Source organism: Dendrobates tinctorius, unplaced genomic scaffold (assembly GCF_039654945.1).
Source record: "Dendrobates tinctorius isolate UK_male_01 unplaced genomic scaffold, ASM3965494v1 ptg000128l, whole genome shotgun sequence".
In the NCBI taxonomy this organism is placed as follows: Eukaryota; Metazoa; Chordata; class Amphibia; order Anura; family Dendrobatidae; genus Dendrobates; species Dendrobates tinctorius.
Window position 1 is genome coordinate 7,944,044 of NW_027361796.1, and position 21,710 is coordinate 7,965,753.

General features: G+C 40.5%; 1 long non-coding RNA gene across 1 annotated transcript in view; it reads left to right on the forward strand.

Moving 5' to 3' along the window:
• Positions 1-20,651, forward strand: part of LOC141047555 (uncharacterized) — a 71,420-nt gene extending 50,769 nt beyond the window's left edge. Inside the window, exons 3-4 of the long non-coding RNA XR_012219831.1 lie at positions 18,087-18,359; positions 18,650-20,651. This is a non-coding gene — a long non-coding RNA (uncharacterized lncRNA). The remainder of the gene's footprint in view (positions 1-18,086; positions 18,360-18,649) is intronic.
• Positions 20,652-21,710: the final 1,059 nt, after the last annotated feature.

Consider the following 21,710-nt stretch of genomic DNA (forward strand, 5'->3'; position numbering starts at 1 on the left):
TCTAATTTGGCAATAGACTGATTTATATTTGAAAGTGATTCATTGTATTTATCAACTTTCTTCTGCTCCAGACTGTTTTAAAGAGCAGCAATATCTGATTGTGTTTCCTTCAATTTCTCTTGCTCTTGTCTCATAATCAGTCACATTAGATTCATAGAACAATCTGAGAGAATTTGATTCCATTCCTCCACAAGTTCAATGGAGTACACAGTTGTTGTTTTTTTTTTAATCCTCAAACCATGTGAGATCATGTTTTTTTTGCACATAATTTTCAAGTGTAGTAAAATCCCACAAAACTTTTGTTTCCTGGATCATCAATTTTTCCAACTTTTTGATGTCCAATACCAGGTCCGTAATACCAACATCTATATTTGGACTTAATAAAAACAATTTTCCAGCTTTATGTTCTCTATCTGGGTTAATATCCGTCATGCTCCCAAAATCAAAAATTTCAATGTAATCAAAAAATGCCAGACAATATATGCTGATATTATATATGGTGCCAATATACAGGGATATTATATCGGTGTATGATAATATATGGTATATTGTTATTTAATTTTTTTGGGTTTATTACAGGAGAACGAGGTGGAATTAGGCAAGGTTGAAAGTATGGTTTAATAAATATGATTAATTTAAAGAAAGACACAGACTCCTTTAAAGGACTTTTTTCTGGGTGTCTGTGTTTTCTTACAATGTGACTATGGGTTTAGTAATGGGAGCATCTTATTACTGTTGCCTCTCCATTACTAACCTCAGGGCTTGATGTCACCTGACAATACAAAGGTGACATCAACCCCCCACTCCACTTGCCATCGCTACATGGCAAGTGGGAAGAGCGAGGCTTAGTCCCAGAATTGGCGCATCTTATAGATGCACTTTTTCCGGGGTGGCTGAGAGCTGATGTTTTTAGCTTGGGGGAGAAGAATCCATGGCCCCTTCTTTGGCTATTAATATCAGCCTGCAGATGTCTGCATAGCCTTTGCTAGTTGGAAATGAAAGGGGGACCCTACATAATTTTTTTTATGGTCCCCTATTTTAATAGCCATTAAAGGCTAAGTATACAGCTGTGAGCTGATATTAATGGCCTGGGAATCTCCATGGGTATTACCCCCTTCCCAGGGGCCCCCAGTTGTTGGCTTTCCCTCTGCTGGTTCCAAAAATTACTCTGGAGGCCATGCCATTTTTTCAGAAAAATAATTTTTATTAATTAAATATATATACAGTAAGCTGCATGCACACTATACTAATTGTATTTGTTACAGGCATCTGTATATCTACCTATTCTATATGTATTTACTGTATGTAATCCATCTCTTCCATCCTGTCAGCTCCTGCAGTGATTTTACAGTACACGTCAGATGAATTGCCAGCTTTTCTTCTCTGTATAATATATATATATATTTGTGTGTCACTGACATCTATATATATATATATATATATATATATATATATATATACAGGGTGAGCCATTTATACGGATACACCTAAATCAAATTGGAATGGTCAATGATATCAAATTCCTGCTTGTTGTGGCACATTAGTATATGGTGGGGGAAGCTTTTCAAGATGGGTGGTGACCATGGACGCCACTTTGAAGTTGCCCATTTTGGATTTTGGATCCAACTTTATTTTTTCCAATGGGAAGAGGGTCAAGTGACACATCAAACTTATCTAGAATTTCACAAGAAAAACAACAGTGTGCTTGGTTTTAACGTAACTTTATTCTTTATTCATGAGTTATTTAAAAGATTAGGACCACTTATAAAATGTGTTCAAAGTCCTGCCCATTGTGTTGGATTGTCAATGCAACCCTCTTCTGGCACTCTTGATACACTGATAGCAACACCGCAGAAGAAATGCTAGTCTAAGGGGGTCAGATTCCTTTAAGAATACTCGGACCTGAGATCCATAATGTGGTAGTGCACCATCTTGCTGGAAAAACCCAGGGAAAGTACCACGTTCAGTGCATAATGAGGGCAACACAACATCTTGTAGCAATTTCAGATATCCAGTGGCATTGAGGTTTCCATTGATGAAGAATGGCCCCACTATCTTTGTACCCCATATACCATACCATCAATAATAAGTGTCAGGTCTGAGCATTCCTACATGAACTGTTTCCTGGAAAGTAGATTAGTCATCGTGGGCCAGTTGAATAGCCACCAAGGTCTCCTGATCTGACCCCATTAGACTTAGGCAACCGTCTATGCTGTGAAGATATGAGATGTGCAGCATTTGAAACAGCGGATACTGGAATCTTGTGCTAGCAATTCTTCTGCAGTGTTGCTATCAGTGTGTCAAGAGTGGGAAAAGAGGGTTGCATTGACAATATAACACAATGGGCAGCACTTTAACACATTTCATAAGTGGCCATAAACTTGTAAATAACTCATGAAAGAATAAAGTTACATTAAAACCAAACACACCATTGTTTTTCTCGTGAAATTCTCAACAAGTTTAATGTGTCACATGACCCTTTTCCAATTGAAAAAAATAAAATTGGATCCAAAATGGTCTACTTCAAAATGTCCACCGTGGTCACCACCCATCTTAAAAAGTTCCCCCCTCCCATATACTAGTGTGCCACAAACAGGAAGTTGATATCACCAACCATTCCCATTTTATTTAGGTGTATCCATGTAAAAGGCCCACCCTGTGTGTATGTACGTATGTATGTGTATATATGTATGTATGTGTATATATATATATATATATATATATATATATATATAGCTAGCTCTGGCAAAAATCACGAGACCACCACATCAAAACCCTGGAGCCCATTCTCCAGACCTGAACCCTACTGAAAACCTCTGGAATGTAATAAAGAGGATCATGAGTAGTCACAATCCATCAAACAAAGAAGAACTGCTTTCATTTTTGCACCAGGAGCAGTGTGAAAGACTGGTGGAAAGCATACTAAGACGCATGAAAGCTGTGGTTAAAAATCATGGTTATTGCACAAAAAATATTGATTTCTGAATTCTTCCTGAGTTAAAACATTAGTATTGTTGTTTCTAAATGATCATGAACTTGTTTTCTTTGCATTATTTGAGGTCTGAAAGCACTGGTTATTTTATTTAATTTTGACCATTTCTCATTTTTAGAAAAGAAATACAAAATTTATTGCTTGGAAATTCGGAGACATGTTGTCAGTAGTTTATAGAATAAAAGAGGAATTTACAATTTACTTAAAAATATACCTATAAAGAGAAAAATCAGACAAACTGATTTTGTAGTGGTCTCTTAATTTTTGCCAGAGCTGTTTATATTTATATATATGTATTTTAAGTTTATATACAGTGGGGAAAAAAGTATTTTGAAAGCAAGTTCTCCCACTTAAAAAGATGAGAGCGGCCTGTAATTCACATCATAGGTGAACCACAACTATGAAAGTCAATATGAGAAAACAAATCCTGAAAATCACCTTGTCTGATTTGGCAAGATTTATTTTTCAAATTATGGTGGAAAATAAGTAGTCACCTAAAAGCATGCAAGATTTCTGGTTCACACAGACCTGTAACTTCTTCTTTAAGAGGTTCCTCTGTCCTCCACTCATTACCTGTAATAGTGGCACCTGTTTGAACTTGTTAATCAGTATAAAAGACACCTGTCCACAACCTCAAACAGTCACACTCCAAACTCCACTATGGTGAAGACCAAAGAGCTGTCGAAGGACATCAGAAACAAAGTTTAGATAGGAATTCCTAATGTGTGCATGGGGTTTGAGGAAACAGATTAAAGATTAAACAGATTAAAGAATGGACTAAAGGGGCCTTTACACATAGCGATATCGCTAAAGCGTCACCTATTTTGTGACGCAGAAGCGTTATCGCTAGCGATAATGCTATGTGTGATACTTACCTCCGACCGGCTCCCCCGCTGTCTGTCGCTGATCGCGCAGCTCCATTTCTCATCGGGCGCTTCCTGCTGGGCTTCCTGCTGGCGCCGACGAGTGACGCGTGGACGCGGGAGGGAGGACGTCAGGATCGCCGTGTCTGAAAGGCAAGTAACGACCGCTGCTGTGTCGCTACATCGCTGTGAGATCTGCCTGTGTGGCAGCTCACTAGCGACCATTTAGCGATGCACCAGCGATCCTGACCGGGTCGTATCGTTGTCGGGATCGCTGGTGCATCGCTAAATGTAAAGGGGCCTTAAGAAGAAAAATTGAGCAAAGTTAGATTTGTGAGGTGATGTGATAGACTTGCCTAAAAGATGCCTTATTAGGGAATGCTTAAAATTATGCACACTGTTTACTACTTGGATAGTCTGTGATGGTGCATTTTAAAGAACTTGTGCAGCACAAGAAAAGTCTTGGACACAGGAGTGAAAGATTGCTAGTCTTAAATCATTAGCTGAACAGAGAGCATGAGTAGAGGGGTAAACAGATGAGGGCAGTGCAGCGTTTTGGTGAGTTTTGTGGGTGAGAGGTCATATTAATAGTTGATAACTTTTTGTACTATTCTGAAATGGATTGGCAACCACTGCAATGGCTGACACAGAGTGTAGGCATCAGTGTAATAATTGGAAAGAAATTGACATCTGCATTCAAGGTAAATTGAAACAGGGAAAGTTTAGTAAGAGGAATCCAATTAGTAGTGAGTTGCAAGAGTATAAAAAGATCCCCAGAAACATGCTTCACCCCATCTATGAACCAACCTTTCCTGCCCAGGTCCATTTCTTAAATGGGATCAGTAAAGTCATATTTAAGAGCCAGAGAATCAATGTCTTTTGCTCTCTGCCTTGGTTTCCAGCCAGACCATTCACATTATAGGTCACAGACCAATTTCAACTAGTACCCTAAATAGCATCATAATTCATTAATGAGGTAATGAATTGTTTAATACAATTCAGCGCCTCATTATTTCTATTAATTTGCAGACAGGCAGACTAGTGGCCTAAACTGTTGGATGCATTTTAATAGCTTGATGTGTGGCTTATCTTATCTTAGTTATGATCCAGGTAATCGAAAATTGCATAATTAGTCTCTGCACTGCTCTCCTCTGCGATCACCTCCTCTTAGAAGAACATAAGTCCTCTGATTGTTACAGTTTAGAGGAGGAAAATTGTGGCCATGTATGTTTGTTGCGGTCTTCACTGAAGTCTAAGAAAGTAATTGGCTCGGTTGTCTCTGAAACTCCCAAAGGCCCTAGTGGAAAGGACCAATGACAAACAAAAGCATCTTTTCTATACGTGACTGTGGTAAGTGGTCACATGGAGTGGCACACTCCACCAATCCTTGTCTAAAGGTTTTGCAATAATCCTATCCCAAGTAATCTTTTACTGGACTATCAGGGTAGGCATAAATAAAGCAGTATATTCAATTATGAGTTGAGATACTTGAACTGAAGTTAATGTGTTCTCATTATTCCAATCATTCATTAATGCATGCTCTTAAGGCTCATACTGTCCTCTATGGGAATAGCTTTCCCAGCCTTAATGATTAATTATTAATTGGAATATCTCATTTGCTTCTATGATTTATATCATCTGTCCTCATTTACCTACTGCTAGTACTTTCATGTGTGGCACAGCTAAATTACACTCAATTTCTATGTAAATCTCCCTCCCTGCTTTACAAAGTATTTTTTCATTCTCTGATGTTTCATCAAAGTGTTACTGGCTTTATTGTTTGGGACTATTATGTTATTATCATGTGCTATACTTTGAAAAAAATTCACACAATATGTCAGGTTTTACCGCCAATCATAACACTGGTCAACAGCATTTTTGGTGCCAAAGATATTTCATCGAATTTAGGGTATTTTTGGGGTGCTGATTCTGAATATGTCATCAGTTTTGCCAGATTGGCTCAAGTTTTTGAGATTTTTGGTATCTTATTTATAGCACTTGTTGGTAAATGTGACGCATCATCTCATTAATTTCTTTGGATTAGTACTTGAACTGAGCAGTTCTCAATATAGTTTTGTGTTAATTAGTGTTCTAAAAGTTTGTTCATAGCTTGATTTTTGCACTAACTTTATGTTGTTGTCTGTTTTCCAGTGAAAAGCATGAACTCATCATGAAGAAGTTGTCTTAACGATCCAGACTCATTCTGTTACATTTGTGGTGAATACACACTGCCAAAACATAGAAGAAACATAACAGACTTCGTAAAAAAAGTGTATTTTGCCTATTTTGGGGTTATGCTTGGGGACCAAGACAAGTTTTGGGCACCACACATAGTGTGCAAAGCATGTATCGAATTATTACGAAAATGGAGCAAAGGACAAAGAAAAAGCTTCAAATTTGGTGTTCCAATGGTGTGGAGAGAGCCAAAAAATCATCATGATGACTGTTATTTATGGTAAACACAGGTACAGGCACATCTTCACAATGAGGGACAGGCCTTCTTGCAGATTCCATGTTACTCCCATTTTCGTTTCTTATGCTTATTGAATCCTTGCACTTGCACTGCACAGAAATAACAGTCATCATGATGATTTTTTGGCTCTCTCCACACCATTGGAACACCAAATTTGAAGCTTTTTCTTTGTCCTTTGCTCCATTTTCGTAATAATTCGATACATGCTTTGCACACTATGTGTGGTGCCCAAAACTTGTCTTGGTCCCCAAGCATAACCCCAAAATAGGCAAAATACACTTTTTTTACGAAGTGTGTTATGTTTCTTCTATGTTTTGGCAGTGTATATTCACCACAAATGTAACAGAATGAGTCTGGATCGTTAAGACAACTTCTTCATGATGAGTTCATGCTTTTCACTGGAAAACAGACAACAACATAAAGTTAGTGCAAAAATCAAGCTATGAACAAACTTTTAGAACACTAATTAACACAAAACTATATTGAGAACTGCTCAGTTCAAGTACTAATCCAAAGAAATTAATGAGATGATGCGTCGCATTTACCAACAAGTGCTATAAATAAGATACCAAAAATCTCAAAAACTTGAGCCAATCTGGCAAAACTGATGACATATTCAGAATCAGCACCCCAAAAATACCCCAAATTCATTAAAATATTTTGGACACCAGAAAAAAAAATTTTTTTCGTTGACCTGTGTAATCAATGAATCAATGAATCAATGAATTTATTTTTATTTTAGATTGTCCTATTTCATTTATGACAAGATCATTCGGGGAATACATTCCTGTGCTTTGCATTTTTTTCCACTTGACTAAGGTATATTACAAGAATCACATACAACCAACTGACTCAGCTTTGTATTTATTCTAGGCAACTTCCTTCTATACAATTTATGCAGTAATAATAATAATGCGTGTTGGCTGTAGGGTAGGGCATCTTCATGAGTCATTCCATTATATAACTTTTATGACCTTTTCTAAAAGAGTGCTCATGACCTATACACAAATAGTGCAAACTTTTTGGATGCAGAATCAACACGCACACAGACACACACACACACACACACACACACACATATATACTGTGTCTAATATATAAAGCTCAATGTGGGTGTGTATGTATGTATGCATGTATGTATGTGTGTGTGTATGTCCAGGATTGGCATCCGCACCGTCGCAGCTACAGCCACAAAATTTTGCACAGTCACACGTCTGGACCCCGAGAGCATCATAGGCTATGTTGTGAGGCGAAATTTTAACCCCGCGCGTTCCAATTCACCAAACAATTTTGCCCCTATCTACATAATGGGGGAAAAAGTGAAAGGAAAAGTGTTGGAGGCAAATTGACAGCTGCCAGATGTGAACAAGGGGGACTTAAAGAATGAGAGCGATGGTGCCAAAGAGTATATACCGTACAGTTGCTAAAGTGGGGCCCTGACATGGAATACTCACCACACACGGGGATATGAACACACACACAAAATGCGCCACACACTACCACGTGCTTCACCACATATACCACCCTCAGCACACATTTCACTACACATACACCAACATCGCCATATAAAAGTGGAAACACAAAAGTCGCCACTCAAAACTCGCCACGCTGTCCCAGAGCTGTTTAAAAGATGAAAAATGAGCTGTGATTGGTTGTCATCAGCAACAGTTTTCTTTGCAGACAGTTGTGGTAACTGAGGCCTATTATTCTTATCATTTCTATGGTGTTATCGTCCTTCTGTAAAGCTGGAAATAACATAATTTATTACCGTGCCAACACAGACCACCCTCTGACACAGACTGCAGGGGGAGCCCAGTATCACACAGGATAGGATTAGATACACGGCTCAGCAGTCAGTATCACACAGGATAGGATTAGATACACAGCTCAGCAGTCAGTATCACACAGGAGAGGATTAGATACACAGCTCAGCAGTCAGTATCACACAGGATAAGATTAGATACACGGCTGAGCAGTCAGTATCACACAGGATAGGATTAGACACACGGTTTCTATGTGCAATATAATCATTATAATTTGTTATAACTAACCACAGTTGGTCACTATGCCCATTCAATGCCGTGCTCTTCAGCTAGTGTGTATATATATATATACAGTGGGGCAAAAAAGTATTTAGTCAGTCAGCAATAGTGCAAGTTCCACCACTTAAAAAGATGAGAGGCGTCTGTAATTTACATCATAGGTAGACCTCAACTATGGGAGACAAACTGAGAAAAAAAAATCCAGAAAATCACATTGTCTGTTTTTTTTTCATTTTATTTGCATATTATGGTGGAAAATAAGTATTTGGTCAGAAACAAGCAATCAAGATTTCTGGCTCTCACAGACCTGTAACTTCTTCTTTAAGAGTCTCCTCTTTCCTCCACTCATTACCTGTAGTAATGGCACCTGTTTAAACTTGTTATCATTATAAAAAGACACCTGTGCACACCCTCAAACAGTCTGACTCCAAACTCCACTATGGTGAAGACCAAAGAGCTGTCAAAGGACACCAGAAACAAAATTGTAGCCCTGCACCAGGCTGGGAAGACTGAATCTGCAATAGCCAACCAGCTTGGAGTGAAGAAATCAACTGTGGGAGCAATAATTAGAAAATGGAAGACATACAAGACCACTGATAATCTCCCTCGATCTGGTGCTCCACGCAAAATCCCACCCCGTGGGGTCAGAATGATCACAAGAACGGTGAGCAAAAATCCCAGAACCACGCGGGGGGACCTAGTGAATGAACTGCAGAGAGCTGGGACCAATGTAACAAGGCCTACCATAAGTAACACACTACGCCACCATGGACTCAGATCCTGCAGTGCCAGACGTGTCCCACTGCTTAAGCCTGTACATGTCCGGGCCCGTCTGAAGTTTGCTAGAGAGCATTTGGATGATCCAGAGGAGTTTTGGGAGAATGTCCTATGGTCTGATGAAACCAAACTGGAACTGTTTGGTAGAAACACAACTTGTCGTGTTTGGAGGAAAAAGAATACTGAGTTGCATCCATCAAACACCATACCTACTGTAAAGCATGGTGGTGGAAACATCATGCTTTGGGGCTGTTTCTCTGCAAAGGGGCCAGGACGACTGATCCGGGTACATGAAAGAATGAATGGGGCCATGTATCGTGAGATTTTGAGTGCAAACCTCCTTCCATCAGCAAGGGCATTGAAGATGAAACGTGGCTGGGTCTTTCAACATGACAATGATCCAAAGCACACCACCAGGGCAACGAAGGAGTGGCTTCGTAAGAAGCATTTCAAGGTCCTGGAGTGGCCTAGCCAGTCTCCAGATCTCAACCCTATAGAAAACCTTTGGAGGGAGTTGAAAGTCCGTGTTGCCAAGCGAAAAGCCAAAAACATCACTGCTCTAGAGGAGATCTGCATGGAGGAATGGGCCAACATACAACAACAGTGTGTGGCAACCTTGTGAAGACTTACTGAAAACGTTTGACCTCTGTCATTGCCAACAAAGGATATATCACAAAGTATTGAGATGAAATTTTGTTTCTGACCAAATACTTATTTTCCACCATAATATGCAAATAAAATGAAAAAAAAACAGACAATGTGATTTTCTGGATTTTTTTTTCTCAGTTTGTCTCCCATAGTTGAGGTCTACCTATTATGTAAATTACAGACGCCTCTCATCTTTTTAAGTGGTGGAACTTGCACTATTGCTGACTGACTAAATACTTTTTTGCCCCACTGTATATATATATATATATATACATATATATATACTGTATTGTGTATATATATATATATATATATATATATATATACATATAGAAAGTATTCAGACTTTAAATTTTTCACTCTTTGGTTCAATGTACAGTAGAAGCACCCTTTTGAGCTAATACAGCCTTGAGTCTTCTTGGGAATGATGCAACAAGTTTTTCACCCCTGGATTTGGGGATCCTCTGCCATTCTTCCTTGCAGATCCTCTCCAGTTCCGTCAGGTTGGATGGTGAACATTGATGGAAAGCCATTTTCAGGTCTCTCCAGAGATGCTCAATTAGGTTTAGGTCAGGGCTCTGGCTGGGCCAGTCAGGAATGATCACCTTATTGTATGGTATCAGCTCTCTGATAGGGGCTGGTACACGCATAGAGGACCTATTTCTTCATTTCAAATAGAGAGGCGGCTTAGTAAGTATCCATAAACAGGTCAGGATAACAAAACCTAACAGCCTTTTCCAGCACAATGACGATTCCCCTAATGTTAGCGTCCAGATTTTTAGTCCTTAGCAAAGACAGACAATACTAGAGGTCTGCACATCTCCACTCACTGACCTAAATGAGGCTAGTGAACTGCCTTTCATAGCCCATTCCAATACCTGGAACTGAATGTAAGTGAGCAGCAGATCCCACCCAGCTCTTTCAGCTACTCGTAAAACTTGGCCCATAGAACAAAAAACTTTCAGCACTACATGCAGTGGAGCTTGCTTGCGGGTTCGACATCACCGAGGCTTTGCACCTCGGGTTCACATACCTCCCGTCCAGGACCTATTCATCTGCCACCTTACCATATTAATGATATATCATGATAAAGTATACATATATTATATATATATCTAATATATAAAGCTCAAAGTGTGTATGTATGTATGTATGTGTGTATGTCCGGGATAGGCATCCGCACCGTCGCAGCTACAGCCATAAAATTTGGCACAGTCACACGTCTGGACCCCGAGAGCGTCCTAAGCTATGTTGTGAGGCGAAATTTTATCCCAGCGCGTTCCAATTCACCAAAAATTTTTGCCCCTATCTACATACTGGGGAAAAAGTGTGTGTGCGTCATGCCCCGCCCCTCATTATGATGTCATAATGCCCCTATTTGCATACTAGGGAAGCAGTGTGTGCTTCTCAAGCCTCGCCCCTCATTATGATGTCACAATGGTTGCCATGGCGATGCTGATGTCATCATAGGTTGCAAGCCCTGCCGCTGCTCATTATGATGTCATAATGGTTGACTATAGGGTGGAGGATGTGTGATGGGTATATGGGCACTGGACTATGGGATGGAGGATATGTATGATGGGCATATGGGCATGGGACTATTGGATGGTAGATATGCATATGGGCATGGGACTATGGGATGGAGGATGTGTGATGGGTATATGGGCACTTGACTATGGGATGGAGGATATGTTTGACGGGTATATGGGCACGGGACTATGGGATGGCAGATATGTATATGGGCACGGGACAATGGGATGGAGGATATGTATGATGGGTATATGGGCATGGGACTATGAGATGAAGGATGTGTGATGGGTATATGGGCACTCGACTATGGGATGGCGAATATGTATAATGGGTATATGGGCACAGGACTATGGGATGGAGAATATGTATGATGGGTATATGGGCATGGGACAATGGGATGGAGAATATGTATGATGGGTATATGGGCACTGGACTATGGGATGGAGGATGTGTGATGGGTATATGGGCACTGGACTATGGGATGGAGGATATGTATGATGGGTATATGGGCACGGGCCTATGGGATGGCGGATATGTATGATGGGTATATGGGCACTCAACTATGGGATGGCGAATATGTATGATGGGTATAAGGGCATGGGACTATGGGATGGAGGATGTGTGATGGGTATATGGGCATGGGACTATGGGATGGAGGATGTGTGATGGGTATATGGGCACTCGACTATGGGATGGAGGCTATGTATGATGGGTATATGGGCACGAGCCTATGGGATGGAGGATGTGTGATGGGTATATGGGCATGAGACTATGGGATGGAGGATAATTATAATTTGTTATAACTAACCACAGTTAGTTACTATGCCCGGGCAGCGCCGGGCTCTTCAGCTAGTATATATATATATATATTTCAAATGCACATCTTTTTGACCACAACAGGTCACTCTGCCTGTGTTGCCCATGCAACCAATCACTAAGCATCTTTCATTTCACCAGAGCTGTTTAAAAGATGAAAGCTGAGCTGTAATTGGTTTCTATGAGCAACAGTTTTCTTTGTAGACAGTTGTGGTAACTGACACAGTCTGCAAGGGGAGCCCAGAATCAGGAACTTCTTTTTGTCTGGCATGAAGCATCTCATTAACTTAAACATTCAAACACAGATTAAAAAAAGAAACACAAGATGGATTTCTCCAACCCAGGTATCGAATTAATTGGGGTAACAGCGCCAACCTGAGAATGTTGGCTCTGATGGGATGATATGGGATATTAGGAGTAGTAGTCCGGTAGCTCTGACGGAAAGATGTGGGATATTAGTGGTAGCAGTCTGCTGGCTCTGGCTGAAGGGATGATGTGGGATATTAGGGGTAGTAGTCCGGTGGTTTTGACGGGATAATGTGGGATATTAGTGCTAGTAGTTTGGTGGCTCTGGCTGACGGGATGATGTGGGAAAATAGGGCAATTGTCCGGTGGATCTGTTGGGATGATGTGGGTTATTATGGGTAGTAGTCCGGTGGATATGGCTGATGGAATGATGTGGGATATTAGGGGTAGTAAACTGAGGGCTCTGGCTGATAGGATGATGTGCAATATTAGGGGTAGTAGTCCAGTGGCTCTGGCTGACGGGATGATGTGGGATATTAGGGGTAGTAGTCTGGTGGCTCTGATGGGAAAATGTGGGATATTAGTGGTAATAGTTAGGTGGCTGTGGCTGAAGGGATGATGTGGGATACTAGGGGTAGTAGTCCAGTGGCTCTGACTGACGGGATGATGTGGGATATTAGGGGTAGTATTCCGGTGGCTCTGGCTGACAGGATGATGTGGGATATTAGGGATAGTAGACTGGTGGCTCTGGCTGGCGGGATGATGTGGGATATTAGGGGTAGTAGTCGGGTGGCTCCGGCTGATGGGATGATGTGCTATATTAGGGATAGTAGTCCGTGGCTCTGACGTAATGATGTGGGATATTAGTGGTGGTAGTCCAGGTGGCTCTGGCTGAGGGAATGATGTGGGATATTAGAGTTAGTAGTCCAGTGGCTCTAGCTGACGGGATGATGTGCAATATTAGGGGTAGTAGTCCAGTAGCTCTGACGGGATGATGTGGGATATTAGTGGTAGTATTCTGGTGGCTCTGGCTGATGGGATGATGTGGGATAATAGGGGGTAGTTGTCCGATGTCTCTGGCAGATGGGATGATGTGGGATATTAGGGGTAGTAGTCCAGTGGCTCTGACGGGATGATGTGGGATATTAGTGGTAGTTGTCCGATGTCTCTGGCTGACAGGATGATATGAGTTTTAGGGGTCGTAGTTCGGTGGCTCTGACGGGATGATGTGGGATATTGGGTAGTAGTCCTGTGGCTCTGACGAGATGATGTGGAATATTAGTGGAAGTATTCCGGAAGCTCTAGCTGATGGGATGATGTGGGATATTAGGGGTAGTTGTTCAATTGCTCTGGCTGATGGGATGATCTGGGATATTAGTCATAGTATTGTGGTGGCTCTGGCTGACGGGATGATGTGGGATATTAGGGGGTAGTTGTCTGATGTCTCTGGATGACGGGATGATGTGGGATATTAGGGGTAGTAGTCCGGTGGCTTTGGCTCACTGGATGATGTGAGATACTAGGGGTAGTAGTTTGGTGGCTCTGGATGATGGGATGATGTGGGATATTATGGGTAGTAGTCCAGTAGCTCTGGCTGATGGGATGATGTGCAATAACAGGAATAGTAGTCCGGTGGCTCTGATGGGATGATGTGGAATATTATGGGTAGTAGTCTGGTGGCTCTGGCTGATGAAATAATTTGAGATGTTATTGGTAATAGTTCTGTGGCTCTGGCTGACAGGAGGATGTGGGATATTATAGTGAATGTGGCTATGTGGAGTGGGTGGGGCTATACTATCAGATTTATATATATATATATATATTTATATATAATCATTATGATTTGTTATAATTGACCGTAGTTAGTTACTATGCCTGGGCAACGCCGGGCTCTTCATCTAGTCTATATATATAAAAGTATATATGAATTGGTCAGGAATTAAGCTTCAATACATCAAGACAATGGAAAGCAATAATATAGTGAACCTTAATAAATTCTAGCAACCTATATAAATCAGTAGAAACTCATGTTATACATATATGATCTGTATTATAAGATGCTAGAGAGATAAAAGCGCAAATAGGATCTATCCGGTGTTGAAGACAAGATATAAAATCAGATTGCACTCACCTTCTTTTCAAAGTATTCAGGTGTGTAATAGCTCATCAGAGCTGACAGCTGCACAGAACCACTGGTCAGGAAAATGACCAAACAATAGTATTCAAACTGGACAGATTCCTGGTGAAAAACCTGCGCTGCTGTACAAATCACGATCCAACAGTAAAGATGAAAGTGATGGACTTCTTCTTCAGGAGAAGATACAATGTTGTAGAGAGAAAATAAACCATCACTTTCATCTTTACTGTTGTATTGTGATTTGTATAGCAGCGCTGGTTTTTCACCACGAATCTGTTCAGTTTGAATACATATATGATCTGCACATATTCTCATGCTTTACAAGCAAGTAGTGAAAGATAAAAGTAAAGCAAACAGAAAAATAAAATCAGGACCCTATGCATAAAGTATATTAAAAGAAAAATAATAGAAGAATATAGGAACTATCTTTCCAATACATGTAGAATAGTAAAAATCTGACCTATCTGTATAACTCATTTACGTTTTATTTCTTTATCAATCACTAGTAAAATATGCCTACAAATTTGCTCCAATAGCAGCAGCAGCAAACAGAGAATTGTATGTTCTGGGCTAATGAAATAAAGTACAATAGATTTACAGTGGGTACAGAAAGTATTCATACCTCTTTATATTTTTCACTTTTCGTTTCATTGCAGCCATTTGGTAAATTGAAAAAGTTCCATTTTTTTCTCATGAATGTACATTCTGCACTCCATCTTGACTAAAAAAACAGAAATGTAGAAATTTTTGCAAAGTCATTAGAAAAGAAAAACGGAAATATCACATGGTCATAAGTATTCAGACCCTTTGCTCAGACACTCATATTTAAGTCACATGCTGTCCATTTCCTTGTGATCCTCCTTGAGATGGTTCTACTCCTTCATTCGAGTCCAGCTGTGTTTAATTAAACTGATTAAATTCGATTTTACCCAGTACTGTATCACCTTTTCTGGATAAATTCTACTGAGTAATATATAAAGTAATAATATTAAAATATTCAACATTATTATATTTCAAACAGCATTTCCTGGACTAAATCCCTTTCAAGACACAAAATCAGAAAATTAAAGGAATTTCAAGACATTCACTATGTGAACTTGAACTTCCATGCTATTTTTTAATAGCAAACCTTCTTAGAGGTATCTCTACCACACATTAGCCCTAAATGTAATTGAAACATTTCATAGAAATTCTCCTTCATAGTTGTTTTGGATTGGTCTTAGTATTGTTTAACTTTGATTTTCATTATTTGGTTTTCCAGTGCTAAGTAGGCCACAGAAGGTCAAGTAAGGAGATGTATGTTATTAATATGCTTTCCACTCCAAGTGATGGCGTTGCACCTCACATAACCATGTTTTGCCTAATCTATAGACCGAAGAGCAAAGAAGACCAATTCAAAGACTGTTCCGAAGAGAGTGGAGGACTAGGTGGGGAGCTGCAGCAACAGGGCAGGTGTGAGTTTCACCTAGGAGAAATTCGTATATTTTATTGAATCAAATTTCAAGGAGGATTAGTGAGGAAATAAATGATTAGATAGAACAGACAAGGAAACTTGTCACAAAGACCATGATCTTCATACAATGTGTTATCTTCCTTGTACTTGAGTTTGACACACCATTGATTTGGCTGATAGGTTACTGGGAGGGGCTGGTGAGCAGAGGTAGAAATATCATTAGATGCAACCTGATCAGATGCACAGGGGCCTAACATATAAGGGGATCCACTTCTATCGCCAAAGCAGGAGGAATTGTACATTATAATGAGATAGGGGATTACAAAGGGCCCATATATTGTTGTGGAACAGGGGCATTCTTGCATCTGTGTTTGACCCTGCTGGTGAGGACCAAATGGTCATAGTGTATATTGGCACTGACAAAGTTAAAGGTAGGCAGAGGTTTCTTAAGGAGAATCTGTCACCACGTTTGTGCTACTACAGCTTGCTGTAGTTTAGATAAAATTACTCTCTTAGCAGCAGATTATCACTACTCGACTAGCAGACCTGCTTCTATATTACTCTTCATATTTGTGAGCTCTGTATCACACCGTATATTACTGATACTTTGCATCTGCCTATGCATACTATATTGGAGTCATCTTTCGTGACTTACAACCCAACATGGTCATGTTTTGCTTGTTTCCTGTAGAGGAAACTCAATAATCAATGATAATTCAGCAGGTTTATCCAGTGAGACAGGTAGTGGTTGGCATCATATCTCTGAAAACAATTCACACGATGTAAACGAGTACACCTTAGAATGATTTCAGCACAAGTTCATACCTGAATGTTTGTGTTTCATAATGTATGTACTGAAATTGGTCTTGCCTAACTATTGCATGCATTTTACTATTATGATGCAGGTATTAGGTCAGGAGTTAGCGTATATAATTCAGTTTACTGCTCTGAGATAATATATAATCACTGTGACTTTCTGATGGCGTTGCTGAAAAAAATCTCTCGACTGACATATTTTAACAGTAGCATTACTACTACAAAGAAGCCAAAACAATATGTAAAATGGACTTAAGATACTTATTAAAATACATTACCTACAGTAATGAGGTTTACAGTATTTGCACCCATACAATGTCGTTGCCATCCTGCTTTACAATAAAACAAGGAAAATATAGCACAATAATGATCTTAGGGATTTGCCAATCGGCATATGTATCATAAATCTTTATAAGTTTTGTTAATTAGTATTGTCTAGATTTTTTTTAAGTGTTGTAGCTATTTATTCATTTTTAGCTTTTCTGGGTCTGCCATATTAGAGACATATACCTCCTTGTTATGGTCCTTGGATAAACAGAAAGGTAGGGTATATATTCTTTGTGGCAGTTGATATACAGTAAATGGGAGCCAAAATCAGAGAAATCTCAATATTAATTAAATCTTCAAGAAGCAATAGCCAATCGAGTGATATGGGAGAAGTATGCCTTACATAAATTTTTGGCAATGTAATGAATTGTGAAATCAAAGTCTACCTACCCTCTATTGACTCTGTCTCAGGCTATACAGCAAAGCTGACAAGTAAACTGTAGAGAATATAAAGTAATAATCTATTGCATCTAATTTAGTGGTACTCCACCTAAATTAAGCCCTTTGAGGTGAAGCCTGTTTTCACCTTAATGACCGGGCCAATGTTTACAATTCTGATGACTGTCACGTTATGGCTGGAGTCACACACAAGGTAGAAAAATACAGACAGTATTTTACGTCCGTAATACGCATAAATGGTCCCTAAATAGTGCTCCGTATGTCATCCGTTGTCAGGGTGTGGCTGCGTATTTTTCTCATGTAAGCATCCGTATGTAATCCGTATGGCATCCATATAGCGTTATTTTCTCGCAATCTTGTAAGATGGACATTTAACGGTTTTGAGGCCTGCACATAATTTAAATTATCAGCACCAACCCTATTTATTGCTTCAACATCAGGTGGCAGCCTATCTGCCCATTTTGGTGCTGTGCTTGTGTTGGTGTCTTGCTGGTTGTTAGCAAACATGTCTGACACACTTAAGTTCACCCCAACTGACCGTGTTCTCTTCAACTGGGTTTTGTCCAGGTGCTTTGGCCAGCCATACCCAGTGATTGTGGATCCGAGGAGGAGGAGACGAATGTGGGTGCATCCGCATTTGAGACAACGCCTCAATAAAGGCCATTTTCACAGGCTTTATGCAGCTCTGAGGAAACATCCCAACAAGTTTTTCCTCTATTGTCGGATGACCGTTTCTACCTTTGATGTTTTGTTGGAGACGGTGCGCCCAGGGATCACCTTCCAGGACACCCGGATGCGCAAATGTATCTCTGCGGAGGAGCACCTTCTCCTTACGTTACGGTATGTATTTCTCAGCTACAGAATGTATGTAGATGATTATTTTCTCAAATAATTCTCTTACTCAGTAACCGCTTTTTGTCCAAGAAACATTAGGTATTGGTACCAAATATATGTTCTCAAAGTTAGAACACTTTGATGTGTTATTCCACATTACATAGCCGTGGGACATGTGTATATGTATTGTTCGCCTAGCTTCTTACCTACACACTGTTCTGGTGTTCTATATGTAATGTGTGCATCCTTGAGCATGTATTTTAATGTATAGATTTTCTACATTTGTTTAATTGCAGGTTCCTCTCAACTGGCTTTTCTTATGCAGCACTCCATCTCAAGTTTTTGATTGGGCGATCGACAATATCCCGCATCGTTCGTGCTACATGTTCTAAAATATGGTCCAGAGTTCATCATCTGGTCATGCCAGAGCCCAAGATGGGAGACTGGTTGAGGATTGCCAGGGGATTTGAGTTGCACTGCCAATTCCCCAATTGTATTGGAGCCCTGGATGGGAAGCACATCCATGTGCGTAAGCCGCCGAACTCAGGGTCCCAATGCTATAATTATAAACAATATTTTTCGGTAGTTTTGTTGGCTCTGGTTGACAGTAACTACAGGTTTATAATTGTAGACATTGGGGCTTATGGAAGAACTGGAGACTCTAGAGTCTTCAATTCTTCCATTATGGGTCGGTGGCTGCGCAATAACCTGTTGGACCTACCACCACCACGTCGGCTGCCAGGCTGAAATCAAGAAGCGGTGCCTTATGTCCTAGTGGGGGATGAAGCCTTCCAATTGACCAGGCATGTCATGAGGCCATATCCGCGCAGAAATCTTGACCACCGGCGCGGGATTTTTAATGAAAATAAAAAAAAATCACATTTTTCCCACAAAAAACTTTTTTAGCTACAAATTTTGTATTTCCACAAGGGCAAAAGGTGAAAATGGACTCCAAAATTTGTTGCAAAATTGCTCTTGGGTTCACTGATACCCCCTAAGTTGTCGAAAACTACTTTTAAGGCACTGTGCAAAGCTCAGAAGGGAAGTAGCACCACATTACAGTGCAGCTTTTGCTGCACTGGTTTGAGGGTGCCATGTCACATTAACAGAGCCCCTAAGGTGCCAGAACAGCAGAACCCTCCTTAAGTGATTCCATTTTAGCAGTTAAACCTCTCAATGAATTCATCTAGGGGTGCAGTGATTATATTGACACGACAGGTGTGTCACAAACTTTTATACCACTGGGCAGTGAAGAAAAAATAATTTACATTTTTGCCACCAAGAGTGTGTGTTAACTCCAACTTTTATATTTTCACACTGGAAAATGGGTAAAAATGGCAACACAATTTGTCCCATAATTTCTGCTGAAAGTATAAATACCCATATGTGAATGTACAGTACTACTTTGCCATCATATGGAGAGAGACTCAGGAGGGAAAGAGTGCTATTTGCCACCTGGAGCGCACATTTTCCTAGACTAGATTGTGGATTCCATATAAAGAGCCCCTAAATGCTAGAAAAGCAGAATCCCCTTCAAGTGACTCCATTTTGGAAATTATAATCTTTTGGGACTTTTTCTACAGATGTAGTGATGATTTTGACTTCATGGGTATTTTCCAGAAACAGGCAGCAGAAGTGCACAAAACTGTGACAGACGGCACTTTTATACAATCCAAAAAAGACAGACACCCCCAGATCACAGGTCCTATGGCATCCACAGTGCCTCCATCTGCCTCATTATAGGGAATTTTCTGCTGGGGGTTCTGTCTGAATCACGTACTTCAGAGCTCTACATGGAAACCTGGTGTTAGCACTCAGCGCAGAGCGCAGGAATAGTGTGCGCCGAGCCTTACTGTGATCTTTGAGAGGCACAAAGCGGCATCAGAGGGGATGCCCACGATCGGTGATGGCAGCATGAGGCCACACGATCCGTTCATCATACTAGTACTTCTCCGGGCACAATTGCACCTCCCGCAGTGCAGTACTAGTACGGCGCATATCATGAAGTTGTTAATAGCCTGGAAACCTTTATGGCTATTGGCTACTTCCCTGAATATTAACATCAACCCTCAGCCACAGGCTTTACCTCTGCTAGTTATGAAAATTACATGGGAGCGCATGCAATTTCTATTTTTGGTAAAAATTAACAGTTGCTGTTTGGCTACAGCTTTTTCAGGTTCATTCTGGTAACACTCCTACATAGGCTGGTTATAGTGTATGTGTGCATGTGTGGCGTGTGTGGTGTGCATGTGTGTTTGCTTACTTACCAGCTTAGTAAGGAGGGTGCATGGCTGCCACCTTTTAACTATTAATCCTAGGGCTTGGTGTCAATGACAGCTGCTGACACCATGCCCTAACCCAGTTACCCTGATGCGAATGCATCAGAATGAAAAAGAAGGTGCCGAACCAAGAAATTACATCACAATTTTTTAAATATCTTTATTTCGTTAAAAAAGCCTTAATTGCTGTACAAAAATGCATGCAAAACCGCTGCAATAACGCGTAAAAAAATGACCCAAAATGAGCATTTTTGCAGCAGTGTTTTTGCTGCCAAGAGATGCAGAAACCTTAGGCCGTAGTTTACATGCGTAATACGGATGAATGACCCCTAAATAGTGCTCCGCATGTCATCCGTAAGCAAGGTGTGGTCGTGTATTTTGCGCATGTCTGCATCCGTATGACGAGATTTTCTCGCTGCCTTGCAAAATGGACATATAATGGAGCCCTATGACAGGGTTTCTAACAGAAATGAAATAATAGATACAGACACATAGAATACATATATATATATATATATATATATATATATATACACACACAAGTCATTGAGACAAACATATATATATATATGCGTGGGTTTCCTATTGGCCTGTAGCGGTGGCGAATGGGTTTATCTAACAAAGGGTTAATGTCACCACTCGATTGTAAGGTGACATTAACCCTTTGTTAGATAAACCCATTCGCCACCACTATAGGGCAATGGGAAGGCCACGCATTTTTTAAGAACGAATTAACCCCTTAAAAAACAACTACAACTCCCAAATTTTGCACACAAACCCTCATCTAATTATTAGTCAGGGACATATTAACCCCTTTCTGCCATCAGACGTACTATCCCAAACATGTGCCCTGGGACTTAATTCCCAGGGACGGGATGGTAAGTCATAGCGATCAGCGGCGCTCACGTGGTGAGCGCCGCTGATCGCGGCCGGGTGTCAGCTGATTATCACAGCTGACACCCGGCACAATGTGTCAGGGGCGGTCACAGACCGCCCCCGACACGTTAACTCCTTGTACACCGCGACCAAACACGATCGCGGTGTACCCGGGGTTAAAGGGAAGCATCGGCAGGGAGGG